The sequence below is a fragment of the Pteropus medius genome, unplaced genomic scaffold, assembly GCF_902729225.1.
Source record: "Pteropus medius unplaced genomic scaffold, Ma_sr-lr_union100, whole genome shotgun sequence".
NCBI classification, from domain to species: domain Eukaryota; kingdom Metazoa; phylum Chordata; class Mammalia; order Chiroptera; family Pteropodidae; genus Pteropus; species Pteropus medius.
The window spans coordinates 5,041,137-5,053,194 of NW_024354550.1; the positions used below are offsets into that span (position 1 = coordinate 5,041,137).

A 12,058-nucleotide genomic window follows, 5' to 3' on the forward strand; every position below is an offset into this window, starting at 1 on the left:
TACACATAGAATACAGAATAAATTGTCCAGTTGCAGGCAAGTCAGTTCTTGGGCCTCCCTAAGGGGATTAACAGAGGAAAGAGTTCTCTCCCTTTACTTCCTCCGTACACATGGCTGCCTCCAAAGCACAGGGTCTATCTATTCTGCATTTGCCTTTAATGAAGAGGAGAAGACAACTACATTTTCCAAGGGCGAGAGTTGGGTCGGGGGTTAAGTGTGTACATAGAGAACGTATTCTGGTCTCACCATAACTCAGGAATGTGTTGCTTGTACAGGTGAGAAGTATGTTTCCCAACACTCCGTGCATGGCTTGGCCTCTGGCAGTCACTATGTCAGTGGAAAATAAAATGAGTAAGGCCAGGAGAAATGAAGTAACTCACCTAAAGTTACACTAATTGAAACTAGACAAAAACAGATTTGGATCTGGGCTCCGTGCATCTTAACACAAGAAGCAAACAAAACAAAAAACAGCAAACTTCTAGCTATATTATGTTATGAAAATTTGCAATTCACCTCCCAGACACCATATTTTAAACAACAGCTTTTTTGAGATGTACTTCATATACCATACAACTCTTCCATTCAAAATTTCAGAGATCACTTTATATTTTATACCTATCATAAAATTGGTATGACATACCGCTTTTTTCCTTAGCTGTGTTTCATACCTGCTCATGGACTGAAGACCTTTATGTTTTTAACCTAAATAAAGAAAACAGGAGGCAAAGTATATTTTCTCCACTTGAATCCAATAGTGCATATTTCTGATATATTCTTGATACCTAAATATTGCTATTCTTACAGGATTTCTCTGGCATTCACCATTTCCTGGTTTATTTACTGATTAATTGATTGATTCATTGATTGATTGATTTTTTATTCATCATCTTGGTGCCCTCTCCCATGACAGATTTGGACTATTCCTAGAAGCATTTATTCACACTCTTTCTAGACTTCTTGCTAATTCATTCCACTCTGTAAATGTATTGACAATTAAATGGTTCTAAAAAATTTACTTCCTTCATGACACTTTGCTGTTCTTAAAGCATGCTTTCGGTTAGAATAAGTTAAAAAGAAAGATCGACCTTCAATGATGGACATCAATGCCCTAAATTATATGATCTCACTTTATTTATGCAACCCTTAACATTTTATAGTTCCTATCAGGAAACCTTCTCTATGTAAACCAAACCCCTTAATCTCTCATTTATATTAATGTTTATTTCTGACTCTGTGGCATTTCTTAGTTGTTTAACCAGTTTACCCTCCATTTTCCTTCTCTCTTAAATATGGCCCAAGATAAAAATTAAATTGTAGTTTCTTTATCTAGCTTTACTGTCCCACAAATCTAGATCGTGTTGACCCTTTCCTCCTTTGAAATTCTATTGAATTTACAGGTTTTTTTTTTAATATAAGTTAACTTTTGACAATCTATGGTTCCATATTTTTTTCTGAGTATTTCATATATGGACATATTGACTCTCTAAAAAAATTTAAATTTCTGAAGAACATGTTCTATGTATGATTTCTCTCATGGAAGCATTCTCCTCAGCATGTTCTGCTTAAAACAATACATTTTAATTCGTTTATACTATACATAAATATGCAAATACATATACATATCACCTTGTTTGAAAAGAAAAAAAAGGTTTAAAACTACTTAGACTTTGTAAAGTTTGAAAAAAATATTGAATCACATATAGTAATTCATATTTGAGTGGACTCTACAGATGAAAAATATGGCAAGATATTTGGCACTGGAGTCATAATATGAAGTTGTATCACTAATTTTTAGGTAGTAAAAAAAGCTAACTGGGGGGAGGTGGTAGAAGTAAACAGAATTTTAATGAATTCCAATATGCATGCTTTTATGATAAACTTAGATGTAATTTGGTCCTCAGAGTCAGGCCTTAAATACTAGTGATAGTGGAGTAATTATTTATTAATGCCTTGCTCAGTGGAGCATGATGATAAAAATGGGCAGTAGATAGAGACTTCTTTGAGCATTTTTTTCGTCTCATTTTAATGTCTCTACATGTAAAAATATGGATCATGTTAGGAAGCTGTCAGTGGTCCTGATACGTTTATCATTTGACATTTCTTTTAAATATTAATATCATATATAATGAAAGTGCTTTGATTCAAACTGTAAATAAAATGGGGAAGTTCCTTGGATTTAATAGTTTAGAGTCCGGAATCTCTGCGATACTTATCTCAAGAGTGACTAATGTACCTTAGCTGGATCAACATGGGCTACGTGGATAATGTAGAGACGATTTCTCCAGGAGCTAGGAAGTCAAAAAAAAAAGTTAGTGAAAGGGATTCATGATCCTTTAACCTCTCAGGAAGTATTAAGATAAAATAACATTAATACTTATTCAAGGGAGCCATGTTTGAAAATTGAACATTTTGTCTATAACAATTATGGATGTTTTAATTTTCAAGAATATTACTGTGTTTCTTATAGCTAATTTTCTTAAATAGAATTAATTACCGCATTCTAACGGATATGCATTTATATGGCATAAAGATCTCTAAATTGTTTTAGTGCTAAAACAGTGAGACAGTATTTTAAAATGTTAATAAAACATTGCTTACGCTTTTCCCAGTTTCAAAATATCTCCACATGCTCTAAAAGCAGGCAGATTATAGACCCATGAATGATTTTTTTAAAATTAAATATAACAGGGTGGTACTTTTCATGGTTCAAAGATATCATTTTTTGGCTTCCATCACCTATCAACTGAATGAGATAATTGATGGAGAGACCTGAAATAAATATGGCATCAAGTTGTGTTAATTTAAGTGTTGATAGAAAAAGATGCTTTCTACACATACAATAAACAACCTAACAACATTTTTTTTCTTATTAGTATTTTTCATTGTAAAAGTAATTTAAAAATCTAATAACAGTCTATGGTCATGCTACCCTGAACAAGCCTGATCCCGTCTGATCTCAGAAGCTAAGCAGGGTCGGGCCTTAATAGTACTTGGATGGAAGACCACCTCGGAAGACCAGGCGCTGTAGGCATAAAAAATAAAAAATATGGGATTGTAAGCTGACAAGGTCGTTGCAATCCGTGAGGTCAACTAAGGGTTGCCTCGCCTAAAAAATAAAAAATAAATAAAAAATAAAAATCTAATAACATGCTTATCTATTTGTTGGTGTGTGCAGCATGACATTTATTGGTTGTTTCTATAAAATTCTGAGGAAAAGGCAGTAGTTCGGGACTTTTGGAATCTCGAGTTTCTGAGTTAACTCTCTTATGCACTTATCTGCTGAAAGTAGTGATTAAAAAGCATAGACTACTGCTGTTCAGGTCATCTAAAATTTTGATTCCTGCTACTTAAATGTTATAGGGTAAATAACATTACCTCTCTTACAAGCTGCAAACACACAGCCTGCTGCAGTGTCAGGAAGCCAGAGAAATCAAAGAGCCACCTACTGACCCTCCCTATTGTCTGGGCTTGTCTTCTTCTATCAGTAGTGTGCCACAATCAGCAAGATACACATGTACCTCCTGCCTGTTCTGGTTTGGCAGCCCCCTGATCCTTGCACCTGTTTGCTTATACATGAGCTGTGCATGTTTGAATTTAAATAGACGCAGGGGGTGGGGCAAAGAGGGAAGAAGGGCTATGGCTCTGTCAGAAGCAGTTCCTTACTGCGTGCAGCAGAGCACAAACCATCTAGTAAGGAGATGAAGAGTCATGATCAGACAGTATTGGTTCATAAACAATGAACTTTCTCTGTGGGAATAATTTTTATTTTTCTTTTAGAATTGAATGGTGAGGTCCAGTTAAAACAAGATTAATACACATTTTGGTTGTCTTAACTTGAATTAACTACCTAGAGAATTATAAATATGATGATGAATTGTGTTACCTGTGGACTTTTGTAAAGTTACATTTTTCTAAAAACTTCAAATGATGCCATCATATAAAGCAATTAGTCTGATATATCCAAAAATAACATGAAATCCAGGCATGCATACAGGAGAGATTTTTAGTAAATTTATATACTGTGAACTCATATCTATGCTTTAAACAATATGTACCTGTTTATATTAGGTAGTTATTTATCTATCAAGAAACAATACTATTAACTTTCTCTTTCATTATTTACTAAACTGTGGCTTATTAAAATTATTTCCACTCTTGGTTACTAGCTATGGCATCATGCATCCAGTCTTCTAGTCTTTGAATCAGAAGACCAGAAACTGGTTCCTGCTTTTAGTATTTCTTAGTTCTGTGATCCTTGGGTGGGTTATTTAGTCTGCCCAAGGCTCAATATGTTCATCTGTGTAAAAAAGTAGTGGTACCCATTTGAGAGGGCTCTAAAGGGTGAAAATTTAAACATAATAATGTGTTTTTTTTTAAATGTAATATGTTAAATAAATTATATTAGCTAGTGTTACTATTAATATTGATGTTATACACATAAGATTAGTCACTAGTCTCCATAAGATAAAATGCTCAGTTTCATTACTAAATAAACTGTCTTTATAAGGACAAAGTACTTTCAAAAACAAAGTTGTCACCATAATAAAAAAAAGTTCCATAGAAATATTTCCTTTTAGCACAGCTTTGTATGTTAAAATGCTTTAGTGAGGTACTTTACTATCTTATATAATTTACAAAATAATTCCAGGAACTGGGATGAAAAATGGAATTTTAATATAATATAATTGCTAATATTATAATTCATTCTAAATTTATTGTGCAAAGAATTAGTGCAAAAAGTATACAAACTGATGTTCTCCTTTTTTCTTTGGATTTTAAAATTTAGTGTTACAACAAAAATGAAATAACTTGGAGAGAGGATCTGACATTTGTAAATACACACTTCCCCACAACACTGGAACTAAAAGTTATAAAAGATTTATTGAATTTAGGGGATAGCTTGAAAGACTTAAAGCTGTCAGCAGTTCACTACCCCATGTGGTTTGAGCAAATGAGCAGCCTTGAACTTTGTAAGCAGAGTTCCAGAGCCTGGGCAGAAGGCAGTGCATCTGCAGGTCCTTGCATGACTAATTTCCTGTCAGAGAGTGATTTTATTATCATTTAAATAAGAATTTATAATAATAGCAATAAACTTGCCAGATGGCTGAATTAGTAAATTTTAAAAGATATGGGTTTAAAACACTTCTGTGCTTTCTATTTTAATGCCTTCTCTCACTCCTCACCCTATTGCAATCAACTGTTTTGGTTACCACTTTTGATTTATTCATTTTCATCATTCCCATTGATTAAAAAAATTTTAATAATACAATACTGCAATGCATGTTTTAGCATAGGACATATTATGATTCACTGCTAGTTGTTTACATTGGAAATGGGGAAACTCAAATATGAGTAGGCATTTCTGTGTCTTCTGATAATTCCTGCATAAAAATTTTGTTCCTATCTCTGCTTATACATTTAACGGAAGAGAAAAATTACCTAACTTATTTTCTTTGTGAACACATTTTTAGTGCAACAATAAAGTGAGGATAATCTTAAGGAGAAGTGATTACTGATATTGCAGCTTTTGCAACTTTTCCTAATTGGCAGACACAAAAAATAATTCATATCAGTGGCAGACACAAAAAATAATTCATATCAGATGAGATCCTATAAATATTAAATATTTATTAAATCCTAATTGGCAGACACAAAAAATAATTCATATCAGTGGCAGACACAAAAAATAATTCATAGCAGATGAGATCCTATAAATATTAAATATTACTATGTCAAACAAATGCCACTAAACTTGAAGCAAATATTGACTCTTTTTTATAATATAGTTTATGGTTAAATAAATTTAATATAGAATTTTGAACTGCCAATTTAGCTTAATTAAAAGATACAATTTCCTCAACTTCGATGATAAAAATAAAAGTATGTACTGAATCCTCTCCCTCTGTAATTTCTTAAAGGACTGTTTGAGAAAGTTTGGTGCTGGAGTTATAGTTACACAACGATGATTCTGCTGATTCCTTCTGATTTATGTTCTTAAGATCATTACTAACCAAAGTACATTAATTACAAGCTTGGAGACACAATGAACTCTAATGGTATCTTGTAAACGCTGTATGTAGATGGTAGTATTTAATGTGTACTGTAGACACCAGCTAGGGGAATTAGTACCATGCATACTCTCACTAAGCTTTCCTAGTAGCTATCTCCATGCTCAGAAAACTCAACATGTGACCAGTAAGACAACATATTTGTCAAGAGTTCAGTACTTGTCATGAGGTTTCATAATCCCACAGGTCAGTAATGGCTTATAGGGGATTTCTGTTGGCATTAGTCACTTCAGACATCCCTCTCATCCAATTTGCAGCTTGAACTTCCTCACTTACCTATATCTGTGTTGGCTGCCCAAAAAGCAAACTGTTGAACAACAGCTTTAAGAATAAATTATTAACTCGTTTCCATTCAGTCTTATCCCAGATGTGATCTGTATTAAATATTTGGTGATTAAGGTTTATTCTTATTTTGCTTTTTTTTCCCCCGGATTTTGTGATTCTACTGTCAATTAGTTCTCTGGTTCTCATTTTCTTTTTCTCTGAATTCTGTCTATTTACTTCTTATGTGTACTATTTAGGTGTGGTTATAGCTAATTTGTGAAATAACAGGAACATTGGCCCCCAAAAAAGCAAAGCAAAAGAAAATACTTCCTCAGGAAAATGTCACAATTAGATAGTTCTTTCATGTTATTATTATTTTTTTTGTTCCTGTATTTTTCATTTTGGTGGATTTGTAATTATTTTTTTCAGCAATGTGAAACAAAAATTAGATGTGGAGGTAAACTCTAAATAGAGAATCATATTATTCTTTTAAAATGAAGAATTTAACTAAACCACTCTAAACTCCCCTGCTGGGCTCAGGCAAGCTGAAATTAATTCAAGACGGCAGATAAAATTTTTAACCGGGGCGAGTGGAGATGACGGATGTGACAGCTCTCAGTTAAAATGTCTTTTAGTGGCAAATGCATGTGTATTAGTCAAGAGATATGACACAACTGTCCTGGGTAAGAGAAAATGAACCAATGACCATTTGCATTGAGAACAAAAGAAAAATAGTAAAATGTAGAGGACAGATGAGTAACTCATTCATGTTTGAGGTCATTTTTTTTTTTTAATAATCTTAAAAAGAAGCCATTGAAAGTTAAGAGGAACATTTTCTTTCAAGTGATTTTTTTTTTGTCTATATATTAGAAAAAAGGGGGATTTCTAAATAAAATGTCTATTGCCAGAAAAGACAGTTAATCCCTTTATTTTCCCTTTTCTGCAGAGAACAACAGAAAAGTATCTGTAGGTAATCATACTTGAAAGATAGACTGGAAAAACCTTATGAATTCTAAACCCAGATTTGGCTACATAAATGAAATCTTGAAATGAGACTTTTTTTTTTTTTCCCCATAAAGACACTGGCTTCCTATCCTTCTACTTCCTTCCCATGGATAATTTCTCATGAAGAAATACAAACAAAACAAATTTTGACTATCACAAAATGTTATAGAGAATGGAAATTATTTGGAGACTATGCTTGGCAGGATTTAACCATGTGAAAGTCAAGTTTAATTAACTTAGGAACAGATGCTTTTAAGACATAGTAGTTACCAGTTAGAGCTGCAAGTATAAATGAGTTTTTAATAGTATACAGTTTATTTACCAATTAAAATAAAATTGCATTATTATAATTTTGTTATTAGAAGATGTGACAATCTATGCTTTAAAAGGAACACTCAAGTATAAACCTAGAATTTACCGTGTTTTTATCAAAAAGAAAGAATCAGCCTAGATGTATTTTGTCTCAAGACAAAAATATATAATTTCCAATTTAGAAGTTAGTTATTTCCCATGATAATTTATTATCCTCGAAAAATATATAAGAACATAAAATATTTATTCCAGCATTATATGGGCCAAAGGAAAATTATGTATGCAGATATTCAGTGAAGCCAAATGGATTAATAACATGCCACAGAAATAAAGTAATAATTTATCTGGCATATCAGGAATAAGTAGGAATTCCCCATGAAAAGAAGATTGTTTGTATTCAGAGTGAGGTAAGTATATTGCTAGCCTTTTCTTCTCTTACTCTTCTGGAAGATTGCTCTTATATACCAAGTTATTAAAACTTTGAATTTAAGGCTCACAACCTGTACATGCTTCCTAAACTATTTCATCCCTACACATGGCTATAATGATAACCTGCATGCTAATTATTACCAAATTTATATCTCTGAGGCAGCCATTCTGTGAAGCTACTCTTACTGTGTATTTCACAACTGTCCTTAAATGTCTCAGGGGCACTTCCAAATATCCAACAGAGTCCTCTTCAAGTACTGCTAGCCCAGGCAATGGCATCCATTTATTTATGTCTCCTTAATTCTCCCCTTTCTTGACCCTCATATTCAATTCAGGACCAAGTCCTATTGATTTTATCTTTAAAAAATCTCTAATAATCCCACTTCTCTCATTTCCATCAACATCCTTCATTACTCACGTAGACTACTATAATTTCCTTTTAATTCTTGTTCACAATTATAACAGTCTCAACAATCTATCAAAATGAAATCTGGTCATTTTCTAGATTAAATACCTTCAGCAGCTTCTCATTTTTTGAAAGGACTTCCATTAGTTGATTCCTAACTACTTTCCCCTTATTATACCTTGCCCCCCCATGCCTTCTTTTTATGGTTCAGACTCATATTTTAAGTTCCGTAAATTCTTCAAGCTACCTCCTACCCAAGAGCTTTTACACATGGTGTATCTATTGCTTGTAACATTTTTCAGTTCCATCTGCACCTATGTTAACCTCTACTCATCTTTCATATGTCAACTCAAAGGCACATCAGGAAAACCTGCATTGACTATGTTCACCCTGCCCTGCCCCGCATCTAAATTAAGTCACATATGATAACCAATCAAGGCAGCATATGTCTTTCTGTCATTATTAGTTCTCATAGTGGGAAGTTTTTACATATTACTGTTATTAGTTGCTTAATGTCTGCTCTGCCAGTTAGAATACTTTTCCCAAGTGTATCAGGATAGTATAACATACCTGCAATTTGAGGAGTCATTTGCTTTTTTTTGTTGTTTATTTGTTTTTTGTTTTTTTTTTTAGTAAAATTGATTAGTGAATATACTTTATACATATGCAATCATTGAGTGAAAGTGCACATAAACTTACAAGTTATTATTTTCAGTTTTGCACTGAAAGTTGACTTTGGTGCTTACTTTAGAAGTAACAATATTTTATATTTATGTATTTATGTGTAGTATCACTCGGTTAATTGACTGCTTTTCAGAATGGTCAAATCTTAGAGAAAATGAAAAAAAAAGCAAAAAAATAAGAGAGAAATTAAACTTATTCTATTTGCCTGGTTTTCCTTTTTTTTTTCCTGGCACATTTTGACTTTCACAAGAATGTGATCAGTCACAGCCTCAAGGTTTCACTCATCTATTTTGCAAAAATGACTCTTCTCTTTCTGATTTCTAGCATAATTGTATGTGGGCAGCTGTTAGCCCGTGCTATTTTGACAGACTACTACTTTGATTTGCTTTTCATATTCTCTTGGATAAATTTGTAATAATCCTTAAGTATTTATATTTTATCCTTATTTACCAATATAAATATCTAATACATCTTTAAATCAGAGAAAAAGACGCATTTGCTTTATTTTTCATTCTCTGCTCAGCACAAAACAATGGTATTTTCTTCTATGTCTTGTATTAAAATCTGCACATGCAAATTACATGTTTAGATAAGGTTGAAGGAATTAAGCAACATCAATTGTACCTTTCCATAGTGTGTGTGTGTGTGTGTGTGTGTGTGTGTATAATTTCTCTTTTGACATGAATCTACTCCTAGTTTCCATAGAATCTCTCCCTCTTAAGTTCTATTTTTTAAACATTTTTTTCATACTCTATTATACACTTAAGCTAACTATAACATCAGCATGACCCTCACATCACATTATTTGAAGATGTGCATTTTTAACAATTTCCTTCACTTTTGCTAGCATTTTTCAGGGTCACTATACAATGATATTTTAGGTATATTCCTATTATTTACTCATTGTATTTATTCAGGAGAGTACATTTGTGCTACAACTATGGCCTCTTTTCAGCTGATGACAATTAAGAACCTTCTTGATGCCGATCAGTTTTGTCCTTTACAGTTCAACAATGCAGTTTGCTGTTGATACTGTTAAAATGCACTAGAATAGCAATGTCTCATAAAAATATAAGCAACTCACATAATTTAGTGTATTCTAGGAGCCATATTAAGAAGGTAAAAAGAAACAGGTTAAATTAATATTACATTTATTTAATGTAATATACTTATTACAATTTTTAATTTTTATTTAATTTTTATATCATTATGTAATCAGTACAAATGTTATTGAGATTTTTAATTATTTTTAATGCTGTCTTTGAAATCTAATGCATACTTTACACTTGCAGCACATATTAATTTCAACTAGCCACATTTCAATGCTCAATAGCCACATGTAACTGGTCTCACCACTTGGACAATGTTGCCTCTAAGAACTTGCTACTCAAAGTGTGCTGCTTGAACAAGGAGTGTCTATATCATGTGCGAGCATTTTAGAGGTACAGAATATTAGACCCTACCCCAGACCTTCTGGATCAGAAACGTAATTTTAATATAAGCACTATATAACAATTTATCTTCTGGTTAATAGCTCTTTAGATATCAGAAGTCAGCAAAGCATTTTCTCAGATTTGTAACAGGAATTTAATGGGATCAAATTTAAAAATAAAATTCTTAGAGCATAATCTACACTTTAAATGACCTAATGAATTATTTTTGAGACAATATAAGAAATTTAATGTACCTTCTACCATTTTCTAAAGTTGTCTCTTTTTTTTTTTTTGACCTGGTGTTAGTATGACATAAAAGAAATAATTGAGAAACAATAGATACAGAAAAAAAGGTAGGTAATAAGGTATGTTTTCCTGTGTTAAAATAGAAAAGAGATTTGCCTAGCAAAGTGCTTGTTTTAAAATTACTTATTCTGAGAAAATGAGGGAGATTACTCAACAGACATATGATCAGTTCTCAGTAAATTGTGGATGACTTTGTCATGACGGCAGACTAATGGCCATCAAATATGCTTATTTCCTAATCCTCTGAACCTGTGAATGTGCTAAGTGACATGGCAAAGGGGACTTAAATTTGTGGATAGAATTAAGATTACTAATCAGCTAATCTTAAAATAGGGAGATTATCTTGAATTATCCAAGTGGGCTCAGTGTAATCACAAGAGACCTGAAAGTTGGAAGAGGGAGGCAGAAGAGGGAATAATCGTCATCTGATGTGAGGACTTGACTCTCATGCTCTCTTTTAAGACAGAGAAAAGTGGCCTACAGCTAATGGAATACAGGTGGATTGTAGAAGCTGGGATGCTCATATAGAGCCTCCAGAAAGCTTGCTAACACCTTCATTTTAGTCCAGAGAGAGCAGTGTCAAACTTTTATCCTATCCATCTCTAAGGCAATAAATTTGTATTATCAGTAAACTTGTAGTAATTTGTTAACAGCAACAATAGGAAACTAGCATATGTTTATTTTTAATAGAAATCTAACAGACTTACTCTGATCTGTATTCAGGTCAAATTACTAAAACAATTATTCGGAAAGTCACTGATTAACTCTATGCTGTTAAACCCTTTGCGCGTTTTTCAGTCTTCACTTTATTTCACTTCTTGGAAGCATTTGGCATAGTTAACTGTTCTATTTGCATTCTTTACCTTCAATGACCTAGCCCTTTGTTGTTTTCCTTTCAACTCTGACCTCTCTTTCTGGTCTCTTACAGCTCATTTCAGTCCATCTCAATTTCCTTATCTTCTTAATCTAGGAGCTTTCATCTGCATTAACTGCTTTTATTGCCATTTTGTCTAGATAGTACGCAAATATCTATTTTCAGTCTAGACCTCTCTTCTGAGCTCTCTTCCCTATCTGAATCTCTTTTTCTTTGTCTTAAAGATTCTTCAACTCAACATCTCCCAAACTGAACTCATAACTTTCCTGTGAACATG

At 32.8% G+C, this 12,058-nt stretch overlaps 1 protein-coding gene and 1 pseudogene across 4 annotated transcripts in view; both read left to right on the plus strand.

Moving 5' to 3' along the window:
• ROBO2 (roundabout guidance receptor 2) overlaps positions 1-12,058 on the plus strand; it is a 547,754-nt gene that overhangs the window by 96,135 nt on the left and 439,561 nt on the right. The gene's annotated exons all lie outside the window — the stretch shown is intronic.
• LOC120596655 (uncharacterized) lies at positions 2,913-3,031 on the plus strand (annotated as a pseudogene).